Genomic DNA, 13,247 nt, shown 5'->3' with positions numbered 1-13,247 from the left:
TGCCAAGAGTGTGCAAAGGGTGGCTATTTGAAGAATCTCAAATATAAAATATATTTTGATTTGTTGAACACATATTTCTGGTTACTACATGATTCCATATGTGTTATTTCATAGTTTTGATGTCTTCACTATTATTCTACAATGTAGACAATTGTAAAAAATAAAGAAAAACCCTTGAATGAGTAGGTGTTCTAAAACATTTGACCTGTAGTGTAGTTCTAATTGTACCCTAATGACAATTACATTTTGTGTGAATAGGAAACAGTGAGGATTTCAGACATGTATAATGTGTTGGGCTAATATTTTGGATAGATGTCTGAAGAAGTTACAGAGGACAGCAATGAAAAAAGTGTCCCACTTTTTCTGAATTGACTCAAATATCAGTACTAATAACAGTACTACAATATTTTTTTAACAGGATATAGTACTTCAAGAACCAGAGCCTTGCCTAACCAATGTACAGGGGGATATCTTACCTCCATTGGAAAAGCCTATAACACTGTCCCAATTTATCTACTCCATGTTGTCCTACTTTAGCTAGCTATGGTTGGGAAAGCAGGACAACTAAAAAAAAAGACATAATTATAAAATGTAAATATAAAATTGGCAACTTTTTCATGTATTTTGAGTAACCAGTACGTAGTATGCACATTTACATCACAATGTGGCACTGTGCATTATTTATGACATGGCTTTATAACCTTAACATTAAAACAGAAAAATTGCTATTTCACTGATCTTACCGTGTGCTTTGCGGGGTGAGCAACCTGTTGGAATATTGCTCTGCCCACCTCTATGTCATACCAATGAAGTGATGTGATTTTGATTATGTGGTTTCTCTGCAAGAGCTTAGTGACAATAGTTTAGATTTTCTCTTGTCAGACCAAGAAATAAATGCATCAGGATTAAGCTGTCCCAGTTTATATGATGTCCCACTCTTTCCGAATTCACAATGTATAAAAGAACAGCAGCATTGTGTGGGTTGTGGGTTCATTTCCCACAGGGGACCAGTATGTAGAACTACAGAAATGTATACACTCACTTCTGTAAGTCGCTCTGGATAAGAATACCTGCTAAAATATAAATGTCAAGTGTGTGTGTGTGTGTGTGTGTGTGTGTGTGTGTGTGTGTGTGTGTGTGTGTGTGTGTGTGTGTGTGTGTGTGTGTGTGTGTGTGTGTGTGTGTGTGTGTGTGTGTGTGTGTGTGTGTGTGATGCAGCCTTGACATGACTTCTCTTCAATAGGTACAGTGCCTTCAGAAAGTATTCACAACCCTTGACTTTTGCCACATTTTGTTGTGTTACAGCCTGCATTTAAAATGGATTAAATTGAGATTGTGTGTCACTGATCTACACACAATACCCCATAATGTTGAAGGGGAATTATGTTTTGATACATTTTTACAAACGAATAAAAAATGTAAAACTGAAATGTCTTGAGTCAATAAGTATTCAACACTTTTGTTATGGCAAGCCTAAAAAAGTGCTTAACAAGTCACATGAGTTGCATGGACTCACTCTGTGTGCAATAATAGTGTTTAACATGATTTTTAAATGTCTACTCCATCTCTGTACCACACACATACAACTATTAGTTGAGCAGTGAATTTCAAGCAAAGATTCAACCACAAAGACCAGGGACGTTTGCCAAAGGTTCGCAAAGACGGGCACCTATTGGTAGATGGGTAAAAAAAAGCAGGCATTGAATATCCCTTTGAGCATGGAGCAGTTTTTAATTACACTTTGGATGGTGTATCAATACACCCAGTCACTACAAAAATACAGGCGCCCTTCCTAACTCAGCTGCCGGTGAGGAAGGGACATACTCAGGGATTTCACCATGAGGCCAATGGTGATTTTAAAACAGTTACAGAGTTTAATGGCTGTGATAGGCGATAACTAAGAATGGATCAACAAGATTGTAATTACTCCGCAATACTAACATACAACAGAGTGAAAAGAAGGATGCTTGTACAGAATAAAAATATTCCAAAACATGCATCCAGTTTGCAATAAGGCACTAAAGTAATACTGCCAAAAATGTGTCAATGAAATTAACTTTTTGTCCTGAATACAAAGCGTTATGTTTGGGGAAAATCCAACAAAACACATCACTGAGGACTGTTCTTCACAAACATTTCGCTACACCCGCAATAACATCTGCTAAATATGTGTATGTGACCAATAAAATTTGATTTGATTTGATTGATTTTCAAGCATGGTGGTGGCTGCATCATGTTATGAGTATGCTTGTCATCGGGAAGAACTGGGACGAAAGTAACACTTTTTTCCCTAATTACTCAGAGATCGATAGAGCTAGAGACACCGTATTTTATGACAAATAACTTATACATGCCCTCTACTAGTAATTTTATTTCTAGTGTAAATGAGTTTAAATTAAATAGAAGAGATCTACCGCAACGTTACCTTTGTACCTGCCTACGGGGCAGGCGTAACACAGCCTTGGGACGGAAGTAACAGCTGGTGAGAAGTGCACCATATCTGTCTTGCTGTTTTCAACTTTCTCTCTCTCTCTCTACCGCACCTGCTGTCTCGACCTCTGAATGCTTGGCTATGAAAAGCCAAATGACATTTACTCTTGAGGTACTGACCTGTTGCACCCTCTACAACCACTGTGATTATTATTTGACCCTGCTGGATGTTTGAACATCTTGAATATCAATCTGGCCTTAAATGACCATGTACTCTTATAATCTCCACCCGGCACAGCCAGAAGAGGACTGGCCACCCCTCAGAGCCAGGTTCCTCTCTAGGTTTCTTCCAAGGTTCCTGCCTTTCTAGGGAGTTTTTCCTAGCCACCGTGCTTCTACATCTGCATTGCTTGCTGTTTGGGGTTTAAGGCTGGGTTTCTGTATAGCACTTTGTGACATCTGCTTTATAAATACATTTGACAACGTTATCCTTGTCATGCGCGCTCCTCGTGTCTTGATAGAATAAATGTCTTTATTCTCTTCACAAATGGCAAACTCATCATGCTCATCACACTTCTATGGATTGACATAAGGTAATTGACCACCAGAGTCATAAAGATATATATTTTTAACCACTAACCTGTTGATAAAAGTTTGTGAGAAGCTGATCCAAGGCATAATTCTAATGTCATATATAATTTTCAAACACTCAGTCACTTGTTGATACTTTTCTAACGTTATAAAAGCAGTATGAACTAGAGGAGACAATGCTTAAAAGTTCATCATTTTACATTTTGTTACATTCGTCCCACCAATCTCTCCCAGGCTAACACCCAAGACTAGCTAGCATGATACTTGAAACTTGTGCTGTCATTTAGTCACTAGATGGGTTAAGAAAATGACATATGTTTGGAACCTTCAACAACTAAACGCAACCAAAGATTATGGATATACAGACAAGATACTTGTCGCCCTGACAATGGGAGTCGTTGTCCACAAAGTGGCACTGCGGGCGATCTAGCTCCTGCCTATCCTTTCTTTGGATTGGTGGATATATCTCATTATTTTAATACTTTTTTGGATATTCGATGAGGGTTGTTGACAGCAACCGCCTGTATTCAATTGAGAGATACTATGCTACTAGCCTCAAGCCATGAATATACATAACCATCTCAAGACAACTCGGATATAAAGTGTTTTTTGTTGTTGCAGGATGTCAGTATACTCTCGTAACAACCTAAGCATTAAGAAACTTCTATTCAATCAAATAAAACTTATGTAGCAAATAAGCCATACATTTTTTTCTTGACCAAAATCGACACTCTCATTGACCTCCATACAAAAACTCTTTGCTTGGTGGGTCAAGAGGTATAGAGGTAAAGAGAGAGTTGGGCCTCTCTCTTTACCTCTTCCTCTCTAACGCAACTTTACAACCGAAAAACACCCTGTTTTGTTTGACATACATCACTCAAAAACACTTTTTGTTGATAATAACTTTGCGAAACATGGTCAGACTGGTCTGTTTTCTGCAGGGAGGTCATCCTCCACATTAGGAACATGGTGACTTCACTATGTCACACTATGTCATTTTGTGTTTTCTGAGAAAATGGCCGTGTTACTTTTGCCCCTTGTTACTTTCGTTTCAGCTCTCCCTACATTTTGACTGGGGAACAGGAGTGGAGAAATATTATTTCTTTCTTTAGCATCTTGAGAGAATACACATGCACAGTTAGATACCATCTGTAGGGGTATATTCATCAGCATCATAGGCTATAATCTGAGAGTATTTCAACCACATCAAATATGCATCCAAGGTGAACTGACATTTTATCAGAAACATATTGGGTGGTAAACTTATTTGCTCCGTGAAAGAAGCAAATATGACAGAATTTGACCGATGTCAACTAGATTGAAGGATTCATTCTATCGATTTATTACATTATTTTGGTGAGCAAGGGTTAATTTAGTCTTCTATGGCAACATAATGACAGGAGATAAGCTGCCTGTATCTAATTATAGACAAGTTAAGAAACAAATAGCCTACCAAAATGTCGGGAATTATAACAGAAACATATCTAAAAAATCCTGCATACCTGTGAAAAAATCTTTCCGCAGTCTCTGACTACAACGCATTTTCCATATTAACGGGTCGGATGCCGGCCTCAGATATTCCCTTTATCACATAGCCTATAGTCGGGCGGTTGCGGATGGGTTATTAGCAACTGTAGGCAGGTGAACAAACAGCTGACCGCCGTACCACTACTATAATGGTATATGGCTACGTGTCTGTTAGAAAGCACTCCACTAGATGTCACCCTCCAGCTTGCCTCATAATAGATACTGTATCTGGACAGTTTTGCTATGGACCCCTTGCTGCATTAATAAATCACAACAATCGCATAATGCCTGGGAAAAGCTTTCTTGTGTAAAGGACAGAAAACCATCCAATGCTCTTAAGGAAAAGGAGGAACATTATCAGTTAAGGTATATTATTGATCATTGAAGAGCACTGGTTGCCGAGTGCATGTTTTTTTTCTTCAATCACACTGTATGTCAGCTACTTTACCAATCTACAATCTACATCTCACCAATCCAACCCTATTGGATATCATCCCATAACTACAGAGGAATGGCACACCCTCTAAAAGCAGTTATCAATTTGAGATAAATTGGCCAGGTGACAAGAAGTGCATGTGGAGTTAACTATAAAAGCCGCTTTCTCTGAACTGTCAAGAAAGAATGCCCAGTGCTATTGCAGCATTCAAATCCCCCTTTCCCCATGCTAGAAGAAGAACTCACAATATGATGGCCATGATCCACTGTATCTCTATATAGACACAGGTCAGGGGTGTAGATACATAGTCATCACCTTTGCTCTATATAAAATATTATACACTGCCTAATCCCATGCAATAGAAGCGCTGTGCAGGACTAGTATAAGCCATCAACAGATCTGAAATGAAAAATATCTGACTTCATCCATATGGAGTTCATGGGAAAAGGTTCTATGTGGGGAAATTTGACATGGATGCTTCTCAAACTTTTCTCCAGTGATAATTCAGTTGAAGAGTTGTATTATTTTCTCTATGGAAAATCTTGGCATATATTTAGGGAAATATTGATCAGATAGGGATCATTTCCCACTTAATCTACACTGGATGTGTGTCTCCTTGTTTAATTAATATACATGTATTTCAGACTTGTAAGTGTTTTCATTACTTCTGAAGTTTTATTTCATGCAATGATGAAACCTAAAAGCAGACTTACTGTATTCTCACTGAAGTAAAAGGTTTTTGAAAGAAGGAAAATGAAAAAAAAGGAAACCCACACAGTAAAATGTCAGGTGAATGTTCTGTTGTTATGTAGGCGACCCATGAGATACGCTCAGCAATCATTAACTTGACAATGATTAAATACTTGTGTTTGAGTTTCACTGACGAGTTTCACTGACGAGAGCAAACCATCAAACACCTATCATTCTGAAATGTTTATATGACTACCTCTATATCAGGTGGATAAAAAGACACTTCTCAAATTGGTTCTGTCTGTCTCTTGCTCTCTCTCTCTCGCTCTCTCTATCGCTCTCTCTTTTTCTAAGTTAACTCACTCTTCCTCTTGAAAATAACGAATTAATTAAATATTGAACATTCTCTGCCATTTTCATGTGTGATTACTTTATCTATGCATTTCACAATTCGTTGTATAATTTAATTAATTAATTGTGCCTATGTACTGTAATTAGGGCTGTAACGATACCAGCATTGCAATAGTTTTTCCATGGCAAAAATGAAAACACGAAGCAAACCAAAATCTTTGGTCCTTTAAAAACATGCTGTATGTAACATTTTCTGTGCTATAGCTTGGAAAATAAATACATGTGACTCTGGATGACAACATAATGATGATTGTTTCCAACATTGGGGCTGTTTTCCTGAAGAAATTAAATCTGCTTCATGTTTTGTTTCCTTTGCATGATACTAACGAGTATCGTGATACTGGAATATATCTCTGTCTGTCTTCATCATGATCCTAAAGCCTTGAATCTGAGTGCAATTCAAATGAAGTGGGGAAGTCGAGGGGTGAGGAGCAGAGGCACCAGATTGGTTGTTTGCAGGTAAAGCAATCTGCAAATACATTAATTATTAGGGACTATCTCCTGTCCTTACAAACTGTTATCTCCTGTCCTTTCATACTGGAAAGGCAGAGTGGGAAGGGGGTTGGGATGTAGCGTCTCACACTCACTGACAGAGGGGGAGGTCAGTTTGTGGTGTGTTGTGGGGGAGGGGGCACAAACAGAGGACCATGGGCCCCCCTTAAGGACTCTGTGGAATGTAATTGAGGCTCACTCTTTAACACACAAGCACCCAACCAGGCAAACAGATGATTCATGATAGCAGTGTTAGCTTTATGGCTGTGGTGATCTCTGTTATAAACACATCATCTCAGTTGAATGCTGTTTATCGAATACAAGTGACATCATTTTGTAGGAAAGGATCCATATCAAACTTTCTCTGTCAAGACTAATACATCTGTCGTTCTCAAGTGACAAATAATACTTCCATTTGTGTTTTGAGTTCATGAGCTTAAATATGCATATCAAATGCCTGAAGCAAATAGGTATTTTAGAAGTTAAAATCTGTATAAAATTGGCTGGACTGCATAAATCTCTGTGTGCTTGAAACTTGGGACACAGCTGAGGCTATGAACTTCACAGATTTTTTAAACAACACCCCTTTGAAGGCAACATCAAAGATGCATGTAAGTAAAACTTTTAAGAGACATCGCCACACTGTATTTCAGGTGGGGTATTATTTCCAGTATATATTTTTCCTTCTCAATTGTAGACAGATTGAGATAAAATATGCCTAGACCAAGGAAACAGCAAGCAAGGAGCGAAGCAAGCAAGGAGCTAATTACCAAGTGTTACCCAGTCCCCCCCCCCCCTCCATCTTTAGCCCTGACTCCCTCCCCAACAGTTGAAATTCTACACTGGTGTGCCTGAGAGATCACCATGGAGACAGATTCGGCACTATCTTCCGTGACTCTTCTCCAGAGGGCAGTTGAGCCTCCTTAGTCCCGTCAGTCACCCATAGGGCGATTGCACTTCATAGTGTTTGCTACACAATTGCAAATTGTACCCTGAACACCGCTGTCCTCCACTCCCCATGTGGCGTATGGATATTGGCATGTTCTTGTGTTAGTGAGCAGATGGATAACATATATGAAAGTCTGAGGGTTGTGTGTGAGTGCATACTTGAGCTTGACTGTCAGTCAGTGTGCAATTGTAAGGAGGCTGAGGAAGCACACATTTTGTATCATGCCTATGTAACGGATGTGAAATGGCTAGCTAGTTAGCGGTGGTGCGCGCTAATAGCCTTTCAATCGGTGACGTCACTTGCTCTGAGACCTTGAAGTAGTGGCTCCCCTTGCTCTGCAAGGGCCGTGGCTTTTGTGGAGCGATGGGTAACGATGCTTCGTGGGTGACTGTTGTTGATGTGTGCAGAGGGTCCCTGGTTCGAGCCCGGGTATGGGCGAGGGGACGGACGTAAAGTTATACTGTTACACCTATTTATCCTTCTCCATGTTACTGCTCAATCTGAATTCTGTTGATTTTGTATTTTTGTTAATCTTTTGGAGAGGATTATATAAAAAGGTAAACTAAACCCACTTAGCCTATGACTCTTTGAAAATGCATACTTGGGAACCAGCAATGGTTTGAGTGTAACAGATAATGTTGAAAAATGTACATCATACAATCTCAGAAGAATATGTAGGCTTATGTTACAATTGCAGACCTAAACACTTTATTTGTCAATATCAGTATTTGAGGCATCAGAATTATGGCTATAAACATTTAGAAAATTATTAAATTAAAGAGATTCCTTCTAGGGACTGTCACTTTTTTGCTAATGGAGAATAGCACGTCACAACGTCCACGCTCATCTTATATATCTCCATGGGCTACTTTGGTGAGCTATAAATAAATACATGTTGATCGGTATTGCTGCCTGTCTCATCTATATACTTATTTCTAGTCTACGTGTAGTCCATGTTCAGAAAGATCCATACGTCTTAATTCTGAAAGAGGAGGAAGACAACTACTCTACCCAGAAGCCCCATCGCTCTTTTGCAAGCTGGTTTCTTGCGCTTTGGGAGTGTTTCCCATTTAAACAAACACAGTGGTGAAGATGGCGGAGAGTTAATAGGGGCAAGAAAGAAACTGGTGTAGCCTACTCAATGAATGCATTGAAGCGGGTGAGTTTTTCCTGCTAGTAGCCGGTGTTTTGTTGGTAACACTGATAGGGTTTTAAAACATGTGGCACATTTTCCAGTTGACCTGATGTAGCTTAACGCGTTTCTTGGAATAAGCAGAGGTTTCACCCGTAGCCTACAACCAACCTACCTTGTAGTTCTGAGCGTGTCCGTTTATTTTGGAATTGTTGGCAACATGAAGAGTGCTCTCTCCCTGATGATGTAAGTCCATATTTGTCTATTGGCTGTTTTAAATATGCGTGCATTCCTCGTGGAGGTTGCATGCGGATTTTATGCTCATCTTTGTTACAAAGTTTATCAGAGGGGCAAATTGATAACGTTACATTCAGAAACTATTCCATCTCGACTGAGTTAACTCTTCTATTTGTGTAGGCAAGATACCTGTTTGTTATTGCAACGGTTCTATTAAAGTCGAAGTAAATCTTTTTTTTAAGTACTAGTTTGCCCAAATATTTAGGCTGCGTTTTGATACTCTTTAAATTAAGAACAAATATCAATAGTTTGATAACATTGGCCTACAGCTGAATCTACTGTCGCCAACTAGCCTAGATTCCGAGGTTCAGTGTAATTCTTATGGTATTAATGGTTACAAGGAATAACTGTTTATATCAATATGCTACTTCGTAATGATTGTGACAGTTGACGCATGAAACAACATTGTATCAACCTCAACATGACGTAGCCTAATGGTCAGCTACGCTTGAAATGCAGCTTGTGTTAAAATTACAACTAACTTAAGTTGGACAAAACAGCGACGTGGTGGTAGTAGCCCGGCCCATTGAAAAAATCCGCACATTTGCTGTTATTTATGGTTCACCCGTACTAGGTTAAGTAGCTATCTGTGATCATAACGGTGAAGATAATGACCTACCACAACGCCGTAGGATTGGATACGTACGTCAGGCCACCGGCTCAACTCTCTCGTAGGCTACATGCAACATCGGTACAGAACAGGCTATTTATGATACCATATGTCTCAAGTTCACATACATTTAATTTACTGCAGGGCATGGTGAGGAGAATGATGGTGTTCATTCACGTGTGTGTGCGAGAGAGAGGGCTCATGTTTAAGCGACTCTGGGCTGAACACTCGTCACCGAATTGTTGGGTTGAAAAAATGGCAACAAAACGAACTACTGATCAGTTTGTATGCTGAGTATTTACTTTGAGGCAATAAGGGAGCATTCTTCGACAGCTTACTCATGTATTCTCGACAGACAATGGGGGGTGAGTAATTTCGCTTGAATTTAAAGGTCTAGGTGTGCAGTCTTTGCTTGGGGGCAAACCACGTGAATCACAAGAAACCTTTCTGATACTCACACGCAGACATGTACAGGAGGAGGACCTACTCATCCCAACATGCTAGACTCTCAATGCTCCGTCTGGCTTAAGACATTTTTAAGGGTAAATTAATTGAATTATTCAATCACATGCAAGTTTTGGGTGTTATTGAAGATGGGTTTTTACCCACCATACATGTGGCATGTAAATCCGGAGAGATCAGTGTGGACACACCTACAAATGAGTGGATTCACCTTTCCAACAAGTCAGTATGTCAAATTTCTGCCCTGCTAGAGCTGTCCTGTTCAACTGTAAGTGCTGTTATTGGGAAGTGGAAACGTCTAGGAGCAACAACGGCTCAGCCGCGAAGTGGTAGGCCACAAAACGGGACCGCTGTGTGCTGAAGCACGGAGAGAGAGAAGAAAAAAATACATTTGTCTGTCCTCGGTTGCAACACTCACTACCGAGTTCCAAACTGCCTGTAGATGCAATGTCAGCACTGTTCGTCGGGAGATTCATGAAATGGGTTTCCATGGCCGAGCAGCCACACACAAGCCTAAGTTAACCATGTGCAAGACCAAGTGTCAGCTGGAATGGCGTAAAGCTTGCCGGCATTGGACTCTGGAGCGGTGGAAACGGATTCTCTGGTGTGATGAATCACGTTTCACCATCTGGCAGTCAGACAAACATATGGGTTTGGCGGATGCCAGGAGAATGCTACCTGCCCGACTGCATAATGGCAACGGTCAAGTTTGGTGTTAGGAGGAATAATGGTCTGGGGCAGTTTTTTATGGTTTGGGTTAGGCCCCTTAGTTCCAGTGAAGGGAAATCTTAACCCTACAGCATACAATGACATTCTAGACAATTCAGCACTTCCAACTTTGTGGCAAGTTTGGGGAAGGCCCTTTCCTGTTTCAGCAGGACAATTCCCGTGCACAAAGCGAGGTCCATACAGAAATGGTTTGTTGAGATCGGTGTGCAAGAACTTCACTTGCCTGCACAGAACCCTGACCCCAACCCCATCGAACACCTTTGGGAGGAATTGGAAAGCCAGGCCTAATCTCCCAACACCAGTGCCCGACCTTACTAATGCTTTTGTGCCTGAATGGAAGCAAGTCCCCTGTTCCAACATCTAGCGGAAAGCCTTCCCAGAAGAGTGGAGGCTGTTAAAGCAGAAAAGGGTGCACCAACTCCATATTAATGCCCATGATTTTGGAATTAAATGATTGATGAGCAGGTGTTAACATACTTTTGGCCATGTAGTGTATCAGGTGAATGTGTATGGTGTCTGGGCTATGGGCTTGGAGTAAGAATTAGGCCACTAAGCTATCCTGACTAGTGAATTGTCTTCATGGTCTCATTTTAGGATTAGGCCGATTTTTATTTATCATTAATACTTTTTAATGCACATCTATATTGTCTCCATCTTCTCTAGCAGTGTATATGTTTGTAGGAAGGGAACAGTGGCCGCTGTGTGAAACTACCCAATGAACTGCTGCTGCTACTCAGATTCTTTGCAAATTGAGCCCCCCCTTCTCTTTATCTCTCCCTTTCTTTCTCTCACACAGGGTGTCAGGCTGCGTTAACATTGAATCAATCTTCTGGGAGATTCTTTGACTGCAGATGGGTTGAAGAAGTGACTTTGATGCATGGCTTTTTCTTTGTCCGTTTACTACTGTGTTCTCAATAAGTCATTAACTTATCGCTTCATCTCATGGGCGCAGGAACATCTCTCTGGTGTCAGAGCTTCGTAGCAGATGAACCAATCCATTGATTTCCATGACATATTGAGTAGATATTGTTACTGTTTGTGCATTGGCATTTGTCAGCAGTAAGACTTTAGGGTTTGATGATGCATAACTGTCATATTGTTTTTGCTCAGACAACTGTTTTCGTCCTTGTCACTTCTGAAAGTATTCACTTATTTAAAATCAGGTTGTGGGTATTTTGACTTAAAGCAGAAATAATGAGTGGGCAAATAAGCAAATGCCTCACCTTTTGTGTGGTGGAGAGGTACTTTATGATAACTGCCTCCACTCTCTTTGTCAAGCTGAATTTCTGCTCCATTGATGTTTGAATAGATTGCTTTGTTTTTGTCTGTCGTCAGGGTTGTGACTAAGGGGGAAATGTAAAAAAAAAAAAAAAAAAAAAAAAATGTATTTGGTGGTCAACAAGTAAAGGTGAGGTTGTGTGTAGAATTCATCTTGTTAGTCGGGAGAGAAGAGCAGTGGCTATAGGAGGGCTCTTGGAGACCCACTGAGCTGAAAGGAAAGCCTGATTGTTTCCCTAATTGAAATTTGATTCCTTGGCCTTTGTACCTTTTTCTGTGGGTGGTAGTGAGGCGCTGGGTTTGAAATTAACGCATAAGTGGTCCTTATTACCTTGTTATAAGTAGGCCTTTCCCTTGTGGAGTTTTAAGTTGAATGATTTCTGTGTGCAATTTTCTTTTTTGGTTTAAATCACACTTGGGCTACACAAGGTTTACACATTTAAATTTTAGTCATTTAGTAGAATCACTTATCCAGAGACTTACATCTTTAGGTAATTAGGTACGACAACCACATCTCTCATAGTAAGTAAAAATGTTAGGTTTTGTTTTTTACAGCATTGAATGTTTTTGTTGTTGTTGGAGAGAGCGCTATACAGTTACATTTCCAAGATGACAAGCCCACATGACAACCTCAAGGTCATTAATTTGGTGACTGTAAACTCTCTGTGCATGTCAGCTGACATGCACGTGACATACCTGAGGGGCCTCAAAGCCCCACGCTTCACAGATACCTGCAACAGGTTAGTTTGTTGAATCAACTAAAGCAAAACTCTTCTCCTTTCCCTGAAAGGAAAGAGCCAAAGATAGAACTGGAGTGGAGACTTCAGTTCCTGCTGATTAAATATTTAGGACTGACTTCTCAGATGGAGTGTGTTAAAGACCGGAAGAGTAGGAACTGTTGAGCAACTAAAACAGAGGTTTCCCCTTCAATGACACCAAACCCTGGTCTCAATCACTTCATGCAGATTGCAGTGTGGCTCCGCTAGTATCACTTCGTATTCATGCATTCCCCTTTCGTTCAACTCTGAGGTAATACCCAAATGCAGGGGTAATTCTGCCATATGTGAGCCTGAGCCATGCACACTTATGAAAGCCAAACGTGCAGCCTGAAGTAATCATTGCACCCAATTCCAATTTATAACCACTAAGGCGTTGGAACAGTTAGTACTCTGTAGTCACTGCTGGTTGGACGACAGAGGGAATAGCTTATGAG

The 13,247-nt window shown here is 40.3% G+C and overlaps 1 protein-coding gene across 7 annotated transcripts in view; it reads left to right on the top strand.

The window, feature by feature from the left end:
• The first annotated feature begins 8,606 nt into the window (after window positions 1–8,606).
• The window catches only part of LOC120060322 (nuclear receptor coactivator 3-like), a 30,804-nt gene continuing 26,163 nt past the window's right edge, over window positions 8,607–13,247 (top strand). For 3 of the 7 annotated variants that reach the window (XM_039009585.1, XM_039009575.1, XM_039009533.1), the window contains exon 1: window positions 8,607–8,685. The gene's annotated coding sequence lies outside the window, so the exon portion shown is untranslated. Of the gene's footprint in view, window positions 8,686–8,725; window positions 8,905–13,247 lie in introns of those variants that run through there. The other 4 variants (XM_039009552.1, XM_039009542.1, XM_039009559.1 and 1 more) reach the window with 3 other exon arrangements.

This window comes from Salvelinus namaycush, chromosome 2 (assembly GCF_016432855.1).
Source record: "Salvelinus namaycush isolate Seneca chromosome 2, SaNama_1.0, whole genome shotgun sequence".
NCBI lineage: Eukaryota > Metazoa > Chordata > Actinopteri > Salmoniformes > Salmonidae > Salvelinus > Salvelinus namaycush.
This window is presented reverse-complemented; position numbering and strand designations above follow the sequence as displayed.